Here is a 15210-nt window from a genome sequence, read left to right on the forward strand (position 1 = left end):
AACTTCCAAGACCAAAGGCAGATCTTGGATGAATCCAAATAAAACTTTTGCCATAAGGAAAAATATTTGAGAGTGAGAGTTCTCTTAAAGGAAAAATTTAAATCACTCCCCTCAAGTCAAATAGAAATCTTTTGAAAAATCCAAATAAAAACTTGAGTGTCACATGCAGTCCCTCCAAGGCCCATATTGACGTATCCTCTTCGGATGGGTCTTTGGATCCGTTGGCGATGAACAGCGATTCACTCCCGACTGCCACCTCTCCCCGCCCTACGGACGACGCCAAGGTGTTGTCTCGAAGGGTAGTAGCTTAAGGGGAGATAGTCTTGGAGGCGCCCCAGGGCGACATCCCGGACACTGGGCGCATGGGGAACAAGACTCCCAAGGGCTCCAATGGCGGGGGCAACAAGTTTGGCCCCCAGCCGAATACTATGCCGGAACCTCCAGTGGTTCCGGACTCTGTCAGGCGACCCCTCGCTAAGGGGGGTGAGTTGTCTGTGCCGATGACCTCTGTCCATCCAGAGGCATCGGACAACTTGCTGGAAGCGCTTTGCGACGCTTCCATTGATGAAGAGCACCGTACTATCATGAGTGCGGTGATCAAGAAGGGTCAGTCCGCCAAAAGCGGACTGACTGAAGCCTGTGCCAGCCTCCTAACAGGCTTTGAGGTAAGTAATCAAATTATAAGAAAATATTATGTCATAGACAGTAGCCCCTGATGCTCTTTTTGGCGTTCGCGAAGAAAAGACAAATAGAGGATTAAATAATAATCGCAGGAGTCTAATCATAATATGTCTATGTGCATATGCAGGCTTCACTGGTGGCCGCTGCCGCACGTACTGCGGAGGTCGCCGCACTAAAGCGGGACCTTGAGCGGTCCAAGGAAGAGCTCGGCCTTACAAGGAGGCAGCTCGAAGAGAACAAAGGTAAGTGATACCCCGTCTGTATATTGATAAGAAAAAACAAGGGTGGTTGCTTAGATCAGAGGATCGTCATGAATTTTGCTAGGGGCCACGATCGAAGTGGCGACCCTGAAGAAGGCGCTGTCCGAGGCCGAGGACAAGGCGGCCAAGGAGCGCATCGAGCGAGAGAAACAAGAGGCCTGAGTAGGCGAGGTGCAGCAAGAGCTCCAGACCCTCGTCCAAAAGCATGAGTCCTTGGAGCGTGACTCTAAGACGCAAGGGTCCGAGCTTGCGAAGGCCCTCGAAAGTGCACAACATGCCAAGGCCGAAGCCCAAAAGGACCTCCAGGAAATTGAGGCGGTTAAGAAGATAGCGGCGGGTAAGGCATTCATTATGCAAAGCAAGCATGTGAAAGAAAATTTCCTTTTACTTACCCGAGTTCGGAGCTCTCCAGGAGCGTTCGCAGATCTACCCTGCAGTGTGTCAGATGCCGCGGAGTTCTACCGGGCCGGGGAGGGGAGCTCGACGGAGAAGTTGTTCTGGTCTCAGTATACTGGGACCGAACACCCCATGTCCTTGAGCGACCAGCTGAAGCAACTAGTCGAGCTCCACAAGGCGGCCGAACAGGCCCTGAAGGGTCTTATAGTCCGGATGTGGCTTGGCGATCCCCTACCTGATAGTTATTTCGGCCTGGTGAGGCGGCTTGTGAATGCCTGCCCATGGCTTGAAGTCATAAAGCGGTCCGTCTGCATCGAGGGTGCGCGCAGGGCTTTTGCCCGGGCAAAGGTGCACTGGGCGAAGCTGGACGCCGAGAAGCTGGTGAAGGAGGGGCCGCCGGAAGGCAAGGAGCATTGCCACCCCGAAATGTATTATAACAGTGTCCTGAAGGGTTCTCGCCTTGTGGCGGAGGAATGTGCTAAGGATGTAATATTCGAATGAATGTACTCATGTGATCCTGTAATATGAAACGAGTTCATTTACGCTATGCAACTCTTGTGAATTTAAAATATTACCTTCTGTGCGGCCATTTATAAAATCTGAGAGTTGGCCAGTCGTCGGCTTCTGCCCCCATGTAACTAGTACTGAGGTGTTCGGGATAAACCTGAGCACTCTTTATCCCAATTTTGGGTCCTTCGAGGGAGGTGTTCAGCACAACAAACCAGGCAATCGGACTATAAGGCTTTATCACTCTCACTTAGCCATAGAAGTCTACAATTTTAAATTTTGGCGAAGCCCCTAGTATTCGGAAGGCCAAATTTGGGGCGCTATATGCGCCTAAGTAGGGCAAGCCCGACTCCTCGCCCGAAGCGGAAAAAGTCTTTAAGGACTTGAGACCTCTCGAACAGCGACCAGCTCTCGCCTTATCATGACAGTCAGTTTTCGGCTTTCTCTACTGAGGTGCTCGTCCGAAAGAACCGGGACACAATCGCAGTAGTTCTCCCAGCGCTACCTTAGCCGATATTGCGGAACATAAGGTACCAAAACATGGGAGCCGGGCAAACCCAACTATTGACCCAAGACATGATTCGGAGCTGATGCATATAATGCTATAAGTTTGGGGTGCCGCACTATCGAAAGTGTTCAGACTTCTCACGCCGTATTATGGGGTATACTGAAGCCCCTGGCGTACTGGTCGTACCAGAATGTACGGGTGCAATTTGTCGTCAATAAACAGACAAGTAAAAAGGGAAGGGTAATGCAATAATAGACTAATGCTATGCATTGTTATTTAAATAATACGTCGAAGCGTACTGATACAAGTAGTGCAATAAGCAAAAAATAGGACTATTTGACATGTCCTATCCAAGGGCAAGCTGCGTATGAGTATTTAAAATGGGTACTTCGATTGTTATCAGAGACCACCTGGGGATTCCCTTGTACGTCTTAGCTTCTTGCCTCCTTGGTTGTTCCTTCCCGTAATGTGTCCAGCAATCAGACTGCCGAAAAGGGCTTCCAGAGAGTAAGGTCCTGAAAGAGAGAAAAATGATAAAGGTATACAGCCCCTAGGGCGGTTGAGCCGCATTGTGGGACGTGCCCTGGTCGTGCCCCCGCCTATGCCCATGGTATTTTTAATTATGTACGTGCGGTACAGATTTCGTTGCTTGACTGGGACTAGGACGGGGGCCGAATTGCTAGGCGAGCTCTGAATGTGCCAGGTGATCTTGTTGCAGGTTACTCCGGACTCGCTTGAAGGTGTCCGGGGGCTTTATCGCCGAATTGACGGTTTGCCTTAAAAGGCTGCTTTGTGCTTCTGCTGCGAGGGCCGCAGTGTGTTCCTCCGTGCGAAGCGAGCGTTCTATGTTGCCATTGACTGTTATAACCCCGCGAGGTCCTGGCATTTTGAGCTTGAGGTATGCATAATGCGGTACCGCATTGAATCTGGCAAATGTGGTTCGCCCAAGCAGTGCGTGATAGCCACTGCGAAACGGGACGATATTGAAGATTAACTCCTCGCTTCGGAAGTTGTCCGGAGACCCGAAGACCACTTCCAGTGTGATTGAGCCCGTGCAATGGGCCTCTACACCTGGGATGACACCTTTAAAGGTGGTTTTAGTGGGTTTGATCCTCGAGGGGTCTATACCCATTTTGCGCACTGTATCCTGATAGAGCAGGTTCAGGCTGCTGCCGCCGTCCATAAGGACTCGAGTGAGGTGAAATCCGTCGATGATGGGGTCAAGGACCAGTGCGGCAGATCCGCCATGACGGATACTAGTGGGGTGGTCCCTGCGATCGAAGGTGATCGGACAAGAAGACCATGGGTTGAACTTTGGGGCGACTGGCTCCATCGCATAGACGTCCCTTAGTGCACGCTTCCGTTCCCTCTTGGGAATGTGGGTTGCGTATATCATGTTCACCGTTTTCACTTGTGGAGGGAACCTCTTCTGTCCTCCCGTGTTCGGCGGCCAAGGCTCTTCCTTGTCGTCGCTATGCAGCCCCTTGTCCTTGTTTTCGGCGTTCAACTTGCCAGCCTGCTTGAACACCCAGCATTCTCCGTTGGTGTGATTGGCTGGCTTATCGGGGGTGCCGTGAATTTGACATGAGCGATCGAGTATGCGGTCCAAACTGGACGGGCCCGGATTACTTCTTTTGAACGGCTTTTTCTGCTGACCGGATTTAGAGCCACTGAATCCGGCATTGACTGCCGTGTCTTCGGCGTTGTTGCCGTTGTTGCGGCGCTTGTGTCTGTTACGACGTGGTCTGCCGTTAGTATCCTTTGTATCTGAAGTGCCATGACTTCTTGATGTGTTGTTGCTGCGAGCCAGCCAGTTGTCTTCGCCCGCGCAAAAGCGGGTCATGAGCGTTGTGAGGGCTGCCATAGACTTCGGCTTCTCCTGGCCGAGGTGCCGGGCGAGCCACTCGTCACGGATGTTATGCTTAAATGCCGCTAAGGCCTCTGCATTCGGACAATCGACAATTTGGTTTTTCTTAGTTAGGAACCGGGTCCAGAATTGCCTGGCCGATTCCCCTGGCTGCTGAGTTACATGGCTCAAGTCATCAGCATCCGGTGGTCGCACATAAGTGCCCTGGAAGTTGTCAAGGAATGCATCTTCCAAATCCTCCCAACTGCCAATGGAGCCTGCTGGCAGGCTATTCAGCCGATGCTGAGCTGGTCCTTTGAGTTTTAGTGGGAGGTACTTGATGGCATGTAGATCATCACCGCGAGCCATGTGGATGTGGAGGAGGAAATCCTCGATCTATACCGCGGGATCTGTTGTACCATCATATGATTCAATGTTTACGGGTTTAAAACCCTCTGGGAATTTGTGATCCATTACTTCATCAGTGAAGCATAGGGGGTGTGCGACGCCTCTATGCCGGGCTATATCACGACGCAGTTCATACGAGTCTTGTCTGCTGTATTCGGCCCGGCCGGATTTGTTTTTAGTGTATCCGACGTGACGATCATCGTCACGCTTTGGGGCGCGACCCCGTGATCCGTAGATCGATCTTGCATGTTTTGCTTTGTTTTCCAATACGTCTCGCAGGTCCCGCGTGCTGCCCCGGGCCTTGGTATTTTTGTTTGAATGGCGGCGGGGTGCGGGCTGGACTTCGGGTTGATATGCCTCTCTGTCTCAGCCACGAGGTGGCCGGTCAGCCGCATCATACGCTGGTGATGTAGGTTTCAATGCTTCCTCCTCGAGTTGGGGTAGCAACCTGCGCTTTGGGTAACTCTTGGTTGGTCGCTCGAGTTCGTATTCCTCAGCTGCCAGGACTTCAGTCCATCTATCCGCTAGCAGATCTTGATCAGCTCGAAGCTGTTGTTGCTTTTTCTTCAGGCTGTTTGCTGTGGCTATAAGCCGGTGCTTGAAGCGCTCCTATTCGACGAGATCCTCAGGCACGACAAATTCTTCATCGCCGAGGCTCACCTCGTCTTCGGAGAGAGGCATGTAATTGTCATCCTCTGATTCTCCGTTTGCTGTCTGTTCTGGAGGGCTAGCTTGTTCATCCTCCCGCTCCAGGTCTGGCTGGAGCGGATTATCGCCGTCTTCGGCACTATCCGGAGCGTTATTGTCTCTTGTGCCGGTATCGCTGCTTTTGCTATGGCGAGACTTAGAGCGACGCCGCTGACGTTGGTGCTTGGATTGCTTCTTGGAGGGATTATCCTCCGTTGTATTATCGCCATCCCCCTCTTTGGGGGTGTCCACCATGTATATGTCATACGATGAGGTGGCAGTCCAGTGCCCTGTGGGCGGTGGTTCCTGTTCGTCTCCTGCATCATCGTCCATAGCGTCGATGTCTTCGGAGTCGAAATCGAGCATGTCGGTTAAATCGTCGACAGTGGCTACTAAGTGGGTGGTGGGTGGGGAGCGAATTTCTTCGTCGTCCGCATCCCATTCTAGCCGGACATAGTTCGGCCAAGGGTCTCCTGACAGGGAGAGAGACTTCAATGAGTTTAGCACGTCGCCGAAGGGCGAGTGCTGAAAGATATCCGCGGAAGTAAACTCCATGATTGGTGCCCAATCGGCTTCGATATGCACGGATGCAGGCGGCTCGGAGCCCATGGCCGGGGATGAATCCAATGGTTCGGCAACACGGGTCTCGTGGGAGGTGAAGTCAGTATTCGGCTCTATCACCACTGAGTGTGCGGCCTCCGTGGCGGGGTCCATCCACCCATCCTCAGATGGCGCATTTTGTTCCGGATCAAGGGCCGGAGTAGATGCAGGTGTGATCTCCCGAACACTGCCTGACAGCAGAGCTAAATCATGCTTGTCGTGATTGTGCGGCGCTCCTGACATGGGCTCGAATCCGTCGAAGATCAAGTCTCCGCGGATGTCGGCAGTATAGTTCAAGTTTCCAAACTTGACCTGATGGCCAGGGGCGTAGCTCTCGATCTGCTCTAGATGACCAAGCGAGTTGGCCCGCAGTACGAAGCCGCCGAATACGAAGATCTGTCCGGAGAGGAAAACCTCACCCTGGATCGCATCGTTGCCGATGATCGAAGGAGCCATCTAGCCTTATGGTGATGGTACAGTGGAACTCTAAATGAAAGCACCAATCTCGGTGTCAAAACCGGCGGATCTCGGGTAGGGGGTCCCGAACTGTGCGTCTAAGGCGGATGGTAACAGGAGGCGGGGGACACGATGTTTACCCAGGTTCGGGCCCTCTCGATGGAGGTAATACCCTACTTCCTGCTTGATTGATCTTGATGATATGAGTATTACAAGAGTTGATCTACCACGAGATCGTAGAGGCTAAACCCTAGAAGCTAGCCTATGGTATGATTGTTGTTGTCCTACGGACTAAACCATCCGGTTTATATAGACACCGGAGGGGGCTAGGGTTACACAGAGTCGGTTACAAGGGAGGAGATCTACATATCCGTATTGCCAAGCTTGCCTTCCACGCCAAGGAGAGTCCCATCCGGACACGGGACGAAGTCTTCAATCTTGTATCTTCATAGTCCAACAGTCCGACCAAAGGATATAGTCCGGCTGTCCAAGGACCCCCTAATCCAGGACTCCCTCAAGGAGCCTTATGGTTGTCGCTTTATTGTATGAAATGCAATCGCCATGTAATTGCTTTACTTTATCACTAAGCGGTAGCGATAGTCGTGGAAGCAATAGTTGGCGAGACGACAACGATGCTACGATGGAGATCAAGGTGTCAAACCAGTGACGATGGAGATCATGACGGTGCTTTGGAGATGGAGATCAAAGGCACAAGATGATGATGGCCATATCATGTCACATATTTTGATTGCATGTGATGTTTATCCTTTATGCATCTTATTTTTCTTAGTACGATGGTAGCATTATAAGATGATTCCTCACTAGATTTCAAGGTATAAGTGTTCTCCCTGAGTATGCACCGTTGCTACAGTTCGTCGTGCCGAGACACCACGTGATGATCGTGTGTGATAAGCTCTACATTCACATACAACGGGTGCAAGCCAGCTTTGCACGTGCAGAATACTCGGGTTAAACTTGATGAGCCTAGCATATGCAGATATGGCCTCAGAACACTGAGACCGAAAGGTCGAACGTGAATCATATAGTAGATATGATCAACATAGTGATGTTCACCATTGAAAACTACTCCATCTCACGTGATGATCGGACATGGTTTAGTTGATATGGATCACATGATCATTTAGATGACTAGAGGGATATCTATCTAAGTGGGAGTTCTTAAGTAATATGATTAATTGAACTTAAATTTATCATGAACTTAGTCCTGATAGTATTTGCATATCTATGTTGTAGATCAATAGCTCGCGTATAGCTTCTTCGTTTTTATTTATGTTCCTAGAGAAGACTAAGTTGAAATATGATAGTAGCAATGATGCAGACTAGGTCCGTGATATGAGGATTATCCTCATTGCCGCACAGAAGAGTTATGTCCTTGATGCACCGCTAGGTGACAGAACTATTGCAGGAGCAGATGCAGAAGTTATGAATGTTTGACAAGCTCGGTATGATGACTACTTGATTGTTTAGTGCACCATGCTTTACGGCTTAGAACTAGGACTTCAAAAATGTTTTGAACACCAAGGAGCATATAAGATGTTCCAAGAGCTGAAATTGGTATTTCAGACTCATGCCCGAGTCGAGAGGTATGAGACCTCTAACAAGTATTTTGCCTACAAGATGGAGGAGAATAGCTCAACCAATGAGCATGTGCTCAGAATGTATGAGTACTACAATCGGTTGAATCAAGTGGGAGTTAATCTTCCAGATAAGATAGTGATTGACAGAGTTCTCTAGTCACTATCACCAAGTTACTGGAACTTCATGATGAACTATAATATGCAGAGATGACGAAAAACGATTCCCGAGCTCCTCGCGATGCTGAAATCGGCGAAGGTAGAAATCAAGAGAAGCATCAAGTGTTGATGGTTGACAAGACCACTAGTTTCAAGTAAAAGGGCAAGGGAAAGAAAGGGAACTTCAAGAAGAATGGCAAGCAAGTTGCCACTCCCATGAAGAAGCCCAAAGCTAGACCCAAGCCTGAAACTGAGTGCTTCTACTGCAAAGGAAATGGTCATTGGAAGCGGAACTGCCCCAGATACTTGGCGGATAAGAAGGATGGCAAAGTGAACAAAAGTATATATGATATACATGTTATTGATGTGTACTTTACTAGTGTTCATAGTAGCCCCTGGGTATTTGATACTGGTTCAGTTGCTATGATTAGTAACTCGAAACAGGAGTTACAAAATGAACAGAGACTAGTTGAGGGCGAGGTGACGATGTGTGTTGGAAGTGATTCCAAGGTTGATAAGATCACCATCGCATCTACCTTCGAGATTAGTATTGGACCTAAATAAATGTTATTTGGTGTTTTCGTTGAGCATGAATATGATTGGATCATGTTTATTGTGATACGGTTATTCATTTAAGTCAAGAATAAATTTTTGTTCTGTTTACATGAATAAAACCTTCTATGGTCTTACATCCAATATAAATGGTTTACTGAATCTCAATCGCAGTGATACACATATGCATAATACTGATGCCAAAAGATGCAAAGTTAATAATGATAGTGCAACATATTTGTGGCACTGCCGTTTAGGTCATATTGGTGAAAAGCGCATGAAGAAACTCCATGCCGATGGGCTTTTGGAATCACTTGATTATGAATTACTTGATGCTTGCAAACCATGCCTCATGGGCAAGATGATTAAGACTCCGTTCTCCGGAACAATGGAGCGAGCCAATGACTTATTGGAAATAATACATACCGATGTATGCGGTCCAATGAGTGTTGTGGCTCGCGGCAGGTATCGTTATTTTTCTAACCTTCACATATGATTTGAGCAGATATGAGTATATCTACTTAATGAAACACTAGTCTGAAACATTTGCAAAGTTCAAAGAATTTTAGAGTGAAGTGGAGAATCATCGTAACAAGAAAATAAAGTTTCTACAATCTGATCGCAGAGGCGAATATTTGAGTTACGAGTTTGGCCTTCATTTAAAACAATGTGGAATAGTTTCACAACTCATGCCACCTGGAATACCACGGCGTAATGGTGTGTCCGAACATCGTAACCGTACTTTATTAGATATGGTGCAATCTATGATGTCTCTTATTGATTTACCACTATCATTTTGGGGTTATGCATTAGAGACAGCTGCATTCACGTTAAATAGGGCACCATCTAAATCCGTTGAGACGACACCGTATGAACTGTGGTTTGGCAAGAAACCTAAGTTGTTGTTTCTTAAAGTTTGGGGTTGCGATGCTTGTGTGAAAAAGCTTCAGCCTGATAAGCTCAAGCCCAAATCGGAGAATTGTGTCTTCATAGGATACCCAAAGGAAACTGTTGGGTACATCTTCTATCACAGATCTGAAGGCAAGATATTCATTGCTAAGAATGGATCCTTTCTAGAGAAGGAGTTTCTCTCGAAAGAAGTGAGTGGGAGGAAAGTAGAACTTGATGAGGTAGTTGTACCTTCTCTCGAGTTGGAGAGTAGTTTATCACAGAAATCAGTTCCAGTGATGCCTACACCAATTAGTGAGGAAGTTAATGATGATGATCAAGAAACTTCAGATCAAGTTACTACCGAACCTCGTAGGTCAACCAGAGTACGTTCCGCACCAGAGTGGTACGGTAATCCTATTCTGGAAGTCATGTTACTAGAACATGACGAACCTGCAAACTATGAGGAAGCAATGATGAGCCCAGATTCCGCAAAATGGCTCGAGGCCATGAAATCTGAGATGGGATCCATGTATGTGAACAAAGTATGGACTTTGGTGGACTTGCCCGACAATCGGCAAGCTATTGAGAATAAATGGATCTTCAAGAGGAAGACAGACGCTGATGATAGTGTTACTATCTTCAAAAGCTCGAATTGTCGCAAAGGGTTTTCGACAAGTTCAAGGTGTTGACTACGATGAAATTTTCTCACTCGTAGCGGTGCTTAAGTCTGTCCGAATCATGTTAGCAATTGCAGCATTTTATGATTATGAAATTTGGCAAATGGATGTCAAAACTGCATTTCTTAATGGATATCTTAAAGAAGAGTTGTATATGATGCAACTAGAAGGTTTTGTCGATCCTAAAGGTGCTAACAAAGTGTGCAAGCTCCAGCGATCCATCTATGGACTGGTGCAAGCATCTCGGAGTTGGAATATACGCTTTGATAAGTTGATCAAAGCATATAGTTTTATACAGACTTGCGGTGAAGCCTGTATTTACAAGAAAGTGAGTGGGAGCACTACAACCTTTCTGATAAGTATATGTGAATGACATATTGTTGATCAAAAATGATGTATAATTTTCTGGAAAGCATAAATGAGTGTTTGAAAGGATTTTTTCAAAGAAAGGCCTCGGTGAAGCTACTTACATATTGCGCATCAAGATCTATAGAGATAGATCAAGACGCTTGATAAGATTTTTCAGTGAGTACATACCTTGACAATATTTTTGAAGTAGTTCAAAATAAAACAGTCAAAGAAGGAGTTCTTTCCTGTATTGCAAGGTGTAAAGTTGAGTATGACTCAAAACACGACCACGGCAGAAAATAGAAAGAGAATGAAAGTCATTCCCTATGCCTCGGCCATAGGTTCTATAAAGTATGCTATGTTGTGTACCAGACCTATTGTGTGCCTTGCTATGATTTTGGCAAGGGGGTACGATAGTGATCCAGGAGTGGATCACTGGACAGCGGTCAAAATTATCCTTAGTTACCTAAGAGGACTAAGGAAATATTTCTCGGTTATGGAGGTAATAAAGAGTTCGTCATAAAGAGTTACATCGATGAAAGCTTTTACACCGATCCAGATGACTCTGAGTCTCAATCTGGATACATATTGTAAGTGGGAGCAATTAGCTAGAGTAGCTCCATGCAGAGCATTGTAGACATAGATTGCAAAATACATACGGCTCTGAATGTGACAGACACGTTGACTAAACTTCTCTCACAAGCAAAACATGATCACACCTTAGTACTCTTTGGGTGTGAATCACATAGCGATGTGAACTAGATTATTGACTCTAGTAAACCCTTTGGGTATTAGTCACATGGCGATGTGAACTAATCACATAAAGATATGCACTATTGGTGTTAAATCACATGACGATGTGAACTAGATTATTGACTCTAGTGCAAGTGTGAGACTGAAGGAAATATGCCCTAGAGGCAATAATAAAGTTGTTATTTATATTTCCTTATATCATGATGAATGTTTATTATTCATGCTAGAATTGTATTAACCGGAAACTTAGTACATGTGTGAATACATAGACAAAACAGAATGTCCCTAGTATGCCTCTACTTGACTAGCTCGTTAATCGAAGATGGTTAAGTTTCCTAACCATAGACATGTGTTGTCATTTGATGAACGGGATCACATCATTAGAGAATGATGTGATGGACAAGACCCGTCCGTTAGCTTAGCATGTTGATTGTTCAGTTTTATTGCTATTGCTTTCTTCATGACTTATACATATTCCTCTGACTATGAGATTATGCAACTCCCGAATATCGGAGGAACACCTTGTGTGCTATCAAACATCACAACATAACTGGGTGATTATAAAGATGCTCTACAGGTGTATCCGAAGGTGTTCGTTGGGTTGGCATAGATCGAGATTAGGATTTGTCACTCCGAGTATCGGAGAGGTAGCTCTGGGCCTCTCGGTAATGCACATCACTATAAGCCTTGCAAGCAATGTGACTAATGAGTTAGTTACGGGATGATGCATTACGGAACGAGTAAATTACTTGCCGGTAACGAGATTGAACTAGGTATGATGATACCGATGATCGAATCTCGGGCAAGTAACATACCGATGACAAAGGGAATAACGTATGTTGTTATGCGGTTTGACCGATAAAGATCTTCGTAGAATATGTAGGAGCCAATATGAGCATCCAGGTTCCGCTATTGGTTATTGACCAGAGACGTGTCTCGGTCATGTCTACATAGTTCTCGAACCCGTAGGATCCGCACGCTTAACGTTCGATGACGATTTGTATTATGAGTTATGTGTTTTGATGACCGAAGTTTGTTCGGAGTCCCGGATGAGATCATGGACATGACGAGGAGTCTCGAAATGGTTGAGAGCTAATGATTCATATATTGGAAGGCTATATTCCGACATCGGAATGGTTCTGAGTGATTCGGGTATTTTTCGGAGTACCAGAGAGTTACGGGAATTCGTCGGGGGAAGTTAATGGGCCTTATTGGGCTTTAGTGGAGAGAGGGAAGAAGGGCCACAAGGTGGCGCGCGCCTCTTTCCTGCCCAAACCAAATTGGACAAGGGGTGGGGGCGCGACCCCCCCCCCTTTCCTAAAAGGAAAGGGAATCCTACTAGGACTTGGGAGTGCTAGTAGGAGTCCCTACACTTGGCGCGCCCCTAGGAGGGCCGGCCTCTCTCCCTCCCTCCTTTATATACATGGGCAGGGGGCACCCCAAAGGCACTCCAAGATTTGTCTTAGCTGTGTGCGGTGCCCCCCTCCACAGTTACACACCTCGGTCATATCGTCGTAGTGCTTAGGTGAAGCCCTGCGCCGGTAACTTCATCATCATCGTCGCCACACCGCCGTGCTGACGGAACTCTCCCTCATCCTCAACTGGATCAAGAGCTCGAGGGACGTCATCATGTTGAACGTGTGCTGAACACGGAGGTGCCGTACGTTCGGTACTTGGATCGGTTGGATCGTGAAGACATTCGACTACATCAACCGCGTTACTAAACGCTTCCGCTTTCGGTCTACGAGGGTACATGGACACACTCTCCTGTCTCGTTGCTATGCATCTCCCAAATAGATCTTGCATGATCATAGGTAAATTTTTTGAAATATTGCGTTCCCGATCAAGGCGTATCATGTCGCAACCCCAAACTTTAAGAAACGACATCTTAGGTTTCTTGCCAAACCACAGTTCATACGGTGTCGTCTCAACGGATTTAGACGGTACCCTATTTAACGTGAATGCAGTTGTCTCTAATACATAACCCCAAAACGATAGTGGTAAATCGGTAAGAGACATCATAGATCACACCATATCTAATAAAGTACAGTTACGACGTTTGGACACACCATTACGCTGTGGTGTTCCAGGTGGCGTGAGTTGTGAAACTATTCCACATTGTTTTAAATGAAGGCCAAACTCGTAACTCAAATATTTGTCTCCGTGATCAGATCATAGAAACTTTATTTTCTTGTTACGATGATTCTTTACTTCACTTTGAAATTCTTTGAACTTTTCAAATGTTTCAGACTTGTGTTTCATCAAGTAGATATACCCATATCTGCTCAAATCATCTGTGAAGGTCAGAAAATAACGATACCCGCCGCGAGCTTCAACACTCATCGGACCGCATACATCGTTATGTATTATTTCCAACAAGTCATTAGCTTGCTCCATTGTTCCGGAGAACGGAGTTTTAGTCATCTTGCCCATGAGGCATGGTTCGCAAGTATCAAATGATTCCAAAAATCCATCCGCATGGAGTTTCTTCATGCGCTTCACACCAATATGACCTAAACGATAGTGCCACTAATATGTTGCACTATTATTATCAAATTTGAATCTTTTGGCATCAATATTATGAATATGTGTATTACTACGATCGAGATTCAATAAACCATTGACATTGGGTGTACGACCATAGAAGGTTTTATTCATGTAAACAGAACAACAATTATTCTTTGACTTAAATGAATAACCGTATCGCAATAAACATGATCCAATCATATTTATTCTCAACGCAAACACCAAATAACATTTAGGTCCAACACTAATCCCGAAGGTAGAGGGAGTGTGCGATGTTGATCATATCAACCTTGGAATCAATTCCAACACTCATCGTCACCTCTCCCTTAACTAGTCTCTGTTTATTCTGCAACTCCTGTTTTGAGTTACTAATCTTAGCAACTGAACCGGTATTAAATACTCAGGGGTTACTATGAACACTAGTAAAGTACACATAAATAACATGTATATCAAATATACTTTTGTTCACTTTGCCATCCTTCTTATCCACCAAATATTTGGGGTAGTTCCGGTTCCAGTGACCATTCCCTTTGCAGTAGAAGCAATCAGTTTCAGGCTTAGGTCTAGCTTTGGGCTTCTTCACGGGAGTAACAACTTGCTTGTCATTCTTCTTGAAGTTCCCTTTCTTTTCCTTTGCCCTTTTTCTTGAAACTAGTGGTCTTGTTAACCATCAACACTTGATGCTCTTTCTTGATTTCTACCTTCACCGATTTCAGCATTGCGAAGAGCTCGAGAATCTTTTTCCGTTATCCCCTGCACATTATAGTTCATCACGAAGTTCTAGTAGCTTGGTGATAGTGACTAGAGAACTCTGTCAATCACTATCTTATCTGGAAGATTAACTCCCACTTGATTCAAGTGATTCTAGTGCCCAGACATTCTGAGTACATGCTCACTATCTGAGCTATTCTCCTCCATCTTGTAGGCAAAGTACTTGTCAAAGGTCTCATACCTTTCGACATGGGCATGAGTCTGAAAATATCAATTTCAGCTCTTGGAACATCTCATATGCTCCATGGCATTCAAAACGTTTTTGAAGTCCTAGTTCTAAGACGTAAAGCAGGGTGCACTAAACTATTAAGTAGTTATCATATCGAGCTTGCCAAACGTTCATAACGTCTGCATCTGCTCCTGCAATAGGTCTGTTCACCTAGCCGTGTATCAAGGACATAATTCTTTCTGTGCAGCAATGAGGATAATCCTCAGATCACGGACCCAGTCCGCATCATTGCTACTATCATCTTTCAGCTTAGTTTTCTCTAGGAACATATCAAAAACATAGGGGAGCTACAACGCAAGCTATTGACCTACAACATAGATATGCAAATACTATCAGGACTAAGTTCATGATAAATTAAGT

The 15210-nt window shown here is 46.0% G+C and overlaps 1 pseudogene; it reads left to right on the forward strand.

The window, feature by feature from the left end:
- Nucleotides 1–227: 227 nt before the first annotated feature.
- LOC141025890 (uncharacterized) overlaps nucleotides 228–15210 on the forward strand; it is an 87891-nt pseudogene continuing 72908 nt past the window's right edge.

The sequence above is a fragment of the Aegilops tauschii genome, chromosome 6 (genome assembly GCF_002575655.3).
Source record: "Aegilops tauschii subsp. strangulata cultivar AL8/78 chromosome 6, Aet v6.0, whole genome shotgun sequence".
NCBI lineage: Eukaryota > Viridiplantae > Streptophyta > Magnoliopsida > Poales > Poaceae > Aegilops > Aegilops tauschii.